The following is an 8251-nucleotide window of genomic DNA, read 5'->3' on the forward strand; positions in this document are numbered from 1 at the left end:
AGGAGCCAGGATGGTTCTGGAAAGAGCACAATCCCTTCCCATTGATATGTGCGCGCTGTGGGATACAGTGCATCTGAGGACGCAGATTTTGGACCGTGCTCTGAAACAAAATCTCTCCACACTCTTCAACTCCTCATCTTAAGCACACAATTGTCTTTTGAATGACCTTGTGGTCTGTTTTACTACACTCATCAATTTTACTACTTATTCTGCTTGTTTTACAGAAAAAGACTTTGTGAGGCCTCATCAGTCTCAAGCCATTCATTTCTTTTCCAGCAGCACACACACACATCTTTTTTTTTTTTTCTTTCTCCTTAAAAAAAACTTCTTTCGTTTGTCAGCTCAGCAGTTTCTAACACCGAAAATCTCCCCCAAAAATGTTCAGGTCTTGATGCCATCCTGTCTTGGAAAGTGATGAGTGGCAGAAGAAGTCTTGAGCGTTACATTTATTGTCATCCTTGAATCGAGGCCAGATGTTAGACAGGAGGGAGACAGGAGTCCAGCAAGTGCTCCGTGCTACCACAACAATACAAGTAGCTGGATTAGAGTGTTGGGTTTTTGGTTTTTTTTTTAAGAAAAACAAAAAAGAACACGAACAAGTCTAAGCCAAGGGATTTGGAGATTCTCCCTCTTTCTCAGTTTCAGTCGACAGTGGAAATTCATTGCGGCCTGATTATAGCAGGAGAGTGTTGGCCCAGCTGTGTGCTTTAAGAACCCGTGATGTCAGAGCCTTATTTTCCTTGGCGAGACTCTCATCACTTGCATTGTTCCAGGAAACCATGGTCTGTTCTTTGAACCAAAAAAAAAAAAAAATCTTGCCCAAAATGCAACCCCCACCTACCCCATCTTTGCACCCGCATCTCCTCTGGATGTAGCACACTGACCTCTGGCGCAGCTCAAGACACACACACACACACACACACACACACACACACACACACACACACACACACACAATGAATCCCACATTGAGCAACACATTTCCTTGGAACCGAAGGTTCCCCTCCGCTGCGACAGTGTTTGTCTTTTCTCTCTTTTTGTTTTCCATCAGAAGATGAGTGTGTGTGATGAAAGGCAGCATGTTAATACAGGACGAGGAAATAACATTTGGGACGCTCGAGGATCATAAAACAATGCTGCTACTGATGTCATAGAACCCTGCCTTCTGAGGTCTCTGTATGCACAAAGATGTAGGCGGTGTGAGTGAAATACAGCACCGGCATTTGACAGGTGATGCAAACATCTGACGGAGCTGATGAATAAAACACTCTGCAGCTTTTTAGCGTTTCAAAATTTAAACCATACAGAAGGCGGATCTGGACGCAATGATTCAAGACAAGCTGTAACTTAGCAACATCTCAATCAGTAGTGGAAAAAAGTTTGCTGGCATCAGCTGAAGATTGAATTTAAATGTGTTTATAAACAGAGAGATTTGGTAAAAAAAAAAAAAAAAAAAAAAAAAAAAAATATATATATATATATATATATATATATATATATATATATATATATATATATATATATATATATATATATATATATATATATATATATATATATATATATATATATATATATATATGGATAACCCCCAAATCCCATATGGCTGTTTTTGTTTTGTTTAGTCAGAAAATTTAATGGAAATCCAGCGTAATTCAATTCAATTCAATTTTATTTGTATAGCGCCACTTCACAACAATGTTGTCACATACACGAATCAACATACACATCATTTCGAGCCAATTCATACATATCCTATAATAGAAAGCAACTGATTGCATCGAGTCATGACTTCGATCCAATCCCCCATCCTGAGCTGCATGCGGCGACAGTGGGAAGGAAAAAACTCCTTTAACAGGAAGAAAACCTCCGGCAGAACCCGGCTCAGGGAGGGCAGCCATCTGCCTCGACTGGTTGGGGTGGAGAGGACAGGAAAGACAGATCAACATGTACAACTGCACTCAGGAAAAAAGGAGAAATAAGTTAGAGACGGCAATATTGGGTAGGAACAGAATATCTGAGTGTTACTAGATAAAGACCTTCACCTCACTCAGAGTTCAGGGAAACCTCTGTTATTTCCCAGGTGTTGCTTTAAGGCAGTTGGACTATCTGTCATGCAAATCAATTAATCAAAGCAGCCTCTAAAAGCAGAATATGGTTGAAGGGAAGGCCTTATTGTCAAAGAGAAAGAGCCATGGAGGTTAAAACAACAGAGCAAGAAGCTCACAAGTTCAGCAGTGCTTCTGCTGGAACGGCCGTGCCCCTGCGGACAAGTTCAGTCCTTCAGTAGAAGTCCTCGCCCTCCAACAATAATACATAGAAAATAAAGGTCGACCGCTCCAAGTAAAATCACTTCAGCTGAGTTCCACCGTTATAATTCATACTCTGGTTCTCCTTCCCCTCTGCTTCGGCTCCTGTTATGTTAATAAGGTAAGCCTTTTGAGCTGGGAAGAAGCCTACAAGGAGCTATGTCAACATTTTTACGTGCCTCCACCTTTTTATCGTTAGCTGAAGGTCAGCACCCTTTGGGTGGGTGTTCATCCATCAAACAATCTGAAAGCTTGATCGCAGAGCTGTGGGATATCAGTTTCACTTCAAGAAAAAAAAAAGCTCAAATTTGCCCCTTTTTTGTGTTCCAGCTGAGCATAGGATGACAGAATCAATACCAATTTAATTAATTGGAACAGTCAACACTAACTAACCGCAGCAGATGGTTATGTACACAGACTGGAAAAAGGGTGACGTATGACCTTTAAAAACTGTACATTTTAGGAAATAATAAACTGATTATAACAATAACAGTGCTAATCAAAGAAAAAATAATTGCAATTCTTTTTTTTTTTAAAAATAGCCCATTTTTTTTTCATAAACGCTTGTTTACACCAGATGATTCTGGATTGTGTGCCTTTAATTACTGCTGCACAAAGACTCATAGCCTCTACTTTTAGTTAACTGATAGTGAGAAAATTTGCTTTGAGCAAAGAAATCAAGTTTTGTCATGTTGCTTTTGCATTTTTGACCAATTACTTTCCATCCTCTCACATTCTCCTCATGAAATGTAAACAGCCTAAAATGGTAAATATATACATCGGCCATTGGTGGGATATGTGAGTGTCTTATGATCTATATGCCCCTTTTCTTATTTCTGAGTAGTTTATAATAACATAGACCACTTTGCATGTCCTTTGTCCATAAAACCATGTTTCTAAAACATATATTACACTTTTACTTTTGCTAACCTGGCACTAACTTTCGTGTCAAATATACTTCAGTGGCTGTTACAATAAACAAGATCTTTTTTATGTATCTTTGATTTATCTGTTGTTGTTGTTGTTGTTGTTTTTACATGACTTTGGAAAAAAAGAGTAAAAATAAAAGTAGTTATAAAAGTAGCCTTTTTCTCAATGTCAGACCAACACACCATGATTAGAAAGCCTATTAGTGAATATTATATCTTGCCTGTATAAATTCACTTAGACTCAAACTGGTTTAGGTCCACTATCCCAGTCTTCAGCTCAGACTGGTATCATGACAGAGAGTAACCCCAATCAATCCTCTGCACTACAGTGGTCTTTACAAGGTGGATCCACTTGTCTTGTAACACGATGGTCAGCAGCATAGGGGAACAGGACTGGAAGGGAATACGATTGTAATGAGGGCTGGTACCAAGCGCGGATAAATCATCAGGAAGGGCACCCAGTGTAAAACATATGCCAATTCATTGTACGATCATTCGCTGTAGGGATCCTTTTAGAGGGACGAGCCAAAAAGGAAACAACAACACTGGTATTTACAAATGTAGAGAATACATTACTCATGAAATGTACAGAAGCTTTCTGACCAGAACAGTACCAATTTAACACAAGCTATTTTACTAGTTATTGTGGCCTGTTATGTTTGCGGTAAACTTTTTAGCTAAGTTTGATGTCAACAAACTGAAAGGAAGCATCTCACCACCTGTAGCAGTGTTGGACATGAGGTCAATCAATAAGTTCCCCAACATGCATGTATATTTGGACAAAGGGAGCAGTCAGTTAAATGGCTGAGTTATAATCCCAGCCTGACCTTAGTTAGTTAGTTAGTTAGTTAGTTAATTTTGTTTTGTTTGTATCAGTCACAATCAGTTTGTCCATTTTAAAAAAACAATCAAGTAAAACAAAAACAAAATAGGCCAAAGCTTGTATGCCTAATAATGTACACTTACAAGTAGTTACCTAAATTATACAAATAACAAAAGCGGATGCATTACATACACGATGTGTGACTTTTATAAAGAAAAATTGTTTATAAAGTTACATTTCTCTCAAAAATAAAGTGATAAATAATTTTTTGAAATAGAAATAAAGAATTACAATTTTTACCTCATTACTGAGTTTATTCCACAGTTGAACCCCCCGAAAGGACAAGCAACTGTGTTTCCCCCCTGTCCTAGGTTTTGGAACAATAAATTTACAACTGTCTCTAAAGTTATACTTAGTATGCTGAAACTTAAAGTAATTCTGGACACCTTCTCAAACATAACTTGTATCGTCTTAGTAAACTAAGTAAACTAAATCGTCAAATTTCATGACTTTTGATTTAATAAATAATGGACGTGTGTGATCATAATATCCAACATTATTTATCAAGCGTATGGCACATTTTTGTAATAGAATAATGTCATTCAGAGTTGTCTTGTGGGCGCTACCCCACAGTTCAACACTGTATGACATATACGGAAGTATTAAGGTACAGTAGACCTAACCGTGCATAACAAACTTTAGTGATCACTTTGTGAACTTCATAGACGTTAGATATACACAACCAAGCAGTATAACTTTAAAGGAGGTGACTGGAAAAACAAACAAACAAAACATGACCACTTTTCAACTGTGTTACCTTCTCTGACAATGACGGAGGCTTTTGTTAAGCCACTGTTGCCGCTCAAAATGACTCCTTCTAACTGTTCAAAGGCCATCTTTCTTAGCAGCCACCATCTGTTTGATCACCTGCTGGGTTCATTTCCTCCTGCGGATTTAAAAAGAAGAGATCCACCATGATATCCTGTCCTCTGACCTTCTGTCTACTTTCTTGACCCCTCTCTGATGTGCACGAAGAAACACCCCACCATGTTTCTCACATATAATCACGTCTCTTAATAAACTAAATAAAGCTGTTTCACCCTTTTCTTTCCCTTTGATGGGATTGTAGCTCATTCGAAGTCACCTTTCAACTTCCTCTGACCTTTTGATATCTAAACGTGGATGCAGCGATGTTTCTTCTCAGTATAAAAAGCAGCTAAAACCATCAACCAGAACTGTTTCTCTAAAAAGCTGGATCAGTGTTGGGGGCTGAACATCTTACAGCATGTTCTCCATCTACTCCATTCTGTTCACTTTAGTGCTGTTCTCTGAACTGAGCAGCCACCTTATCACGGTAGCCATGCCTTCAGCAAAAATAGAGGACAATGCAGCAGATCAAGAAGGCTTTGATTCCATGCTGGGTGAGGACTCCATGACTGAGTCTGCTGTGGTCCCACCGCTCTACAGCCGGAGTCTCGCCCTGGACAACAACTTGAGGGATAATGGGACCCCGAAAATTTTTATCTTCATATCAGTAAGTGTTCCTACTTTCATGCTGTTTTGATGCTTTTGAAAATGCCTCAAATGAAATTCAACCAGCAGAAGTCTTAGCAGAACATAAGTTTTTTGGTCATTTGGATAGAAAATTTGTTTAGCATTGTAAATTTACATGCTAAGAAAATCCATTATTAGTCAATGTTGTTGAGTTAAATTAATTTCAGAACTCACTGCAGTTGTTCTTCCAGACTGTCATGCAACCCAAATATTCACTCAATGATTTTTTTTTTCCAGTTTTTTGTATAAATAACCCCAGCTAACCGTAGTTCCGCAACAAAGATCACATTATCTCCACTCTATGAGCAAACACTTGACCTCTCTCAATTGGCCACCATTCACCCGGTCTACTGTTAAGTCAATATTTTACACACACATCTATAAAATTATTTTACAGCGGCATTGGAAAACTGGGAAATACTGTTAGCTGAAAGGTCAAATGATCACAAGTCTATAAACATTTATTGAAATTGCAGTGGGAAGAATGATGATATAATAGTATTCCATCAAATGTTTAGCTGCGGCTTATTTATCTGGAGTTTATCTGGCAACTGCGTCTCCTGTGTGTCATGAACATGGTGGTTATCTATGTGGTAATGAGCAAGAGGGAGCTGTAATGGAGACAACAAAGACATCTGGTTAACCATGGAGCTATGGAAGAAAACAGAACAGTGGTATCATGAAAATACAAAGAGCACATTTGTTCCATTTGAAGATTTAATGACTTGGATAAGCTTAAAAAAGCAGATCCAACACCTGTACTACAAGTGTAGTACCTGTACTATAATCTTTCAAAGCTGTCACTGCTGCTTGCCACAGCAGTTCACATTTGAAACAAACATAAGTGTTAAAATGTGAAGTTTACTGAGTTATGAATATGTTTCAGGACACAAGACTGAAAGCACACAGTGCTCATGGGCTGAATTCTGTCTTAACTCGGGGCCACCCTCTGCTTGTGGACCGAAGCTTGAGCCATACTGGCGAGCCCAATTCCAAAATAGATAGAAGAGAAACTGACCTTGACAGTAAGTATCTGGAAAACCTCTCTCTGAGAATTTTTATAAAGATCCTTTTACTTTTTCTGGTTTTTAATTTCAGATATATTTATGTTTATAAACTTGCAAAATGAATCATGTTCTCCTCTCTTGTAGTGCTGCGATGTATGATAGGAAGAGTATACCGACCCTGTTGGGAGGCATAAGTGTTTCCTCTGCTGCTGCTGGCTGAAGAACACACTGTAAAAGTTTCTTCCTTTGTGTTATATTTAAATGCATTTCCTTGAATAAAAAAAAAAGTGGACAGATGTCTACATCAAAATTAAAGTTTATTAAGACTTGGGCTTGTATTGTAATTTTACAGGTTGGAAAACTTACCTAGTGATTAAATACAGTTCCCTTGCAACATCATTAATTTATGTAATGAAGATGATTATGAATAAAGTGCAAATACCAAATACCAAACTCGCATTTGATATATTCTGGTTGCAGTCACCCACATTTACACTGCTGGTCAGCAGACGAAAAAAGAAACACAAAAAGCCACTTACTTAAATAAAACCTTGGAAAGGAGAAAAACTGGTATATTTTTCCCCAAAAGCACTGATACATAACATTGTGACAATAAAACTTGCTATTAAAAAACAAAAAAAAAAACAACAAATAACTAAAACAAAGAAGCTAACCACTGTGATAATAAAACTTACAATAAAAAATAATTTTAAAAAAAATTTAAAACATGAACATGAAAAAAACCCCAAAACAAAACAAAGAAGCTAACAATGAAGCTATTGCTAGCAGCTAGCAAGCTAGCTAGATACCACCATTAGCATTTTTCTTTGCTTCTGGTCTTCATGCTAGTTAGGCCAAGTTAGTTGGCTTTAGCTCTAGTAACAAAACCAAAAAACTCTATGACAGAGGGAAACCAGTCAAAAAAAGAATGAACATAGAATAGCTTGAGTTGACATTTGGAGCATTTACCAAAGTCTTGTAAATGATTAGGTATAAAGTGCAATGATAACATGCTCACAGATTTTCTGGTTGCAAGGACCTGCATAGAATTTATGCCTCTCTGGTCAAAACAAAAATAAGAGAAAAACACCAGTAAAAGTTAAAAAAAAAAAAACTGGCAAAAGAAAATGTTTATGTTTCAAAAAGCTTGTTAATACAGATACCAATTAAATAACTTGAAAAAATATTTTAGGTAAACATCAAGCTTTTGCTAGCCGCTGTCTAGACAGCAGCTTTTTCCTTTGCTTCAGGTATTTATGCTAAGCTAAGCTAGTTGCCTATAGCTCTAGTCTAGTCTGTCCTCAAGGGCTACACCTGCAAGTTTTTTTATGTATCCCTGTTCCAACACACCTGCCGCACAATAGATGGACCCAGCAACCTTTGAGGTATTGCACAATGACTGATTAATTTAGTCAGAGTCGGGTGTGTTGAAACAGAGATACATGTTAGATATGTAGGAATGTGGCTGTTGAGGACCAGTGGTGGACACCCCTGGCTTAGGCTATGGTGATATTTTATATTATACTAGAGATTTTCTTTTTAAAAAAATTGTGTAAATCAAAGTTGTTGCTGTTTTTTGTTTTTTTTTAATTTTTATTTAAAGATTCATTTGCCAGGAACTATCTAGCC

The sequence above is a fragment of the Telmatherina bonti genome (genome assembly GCF_933228915.1).
Source record: "Telmatherina bonti genome assembly, chromosome: 23".
Lineage (NCBI taxonomy): Eukaryota > Metazoa > Chordata > Actinopteri > Atheriniformes > Telmatherinidae > Telmatherina > Telmatherina bonti.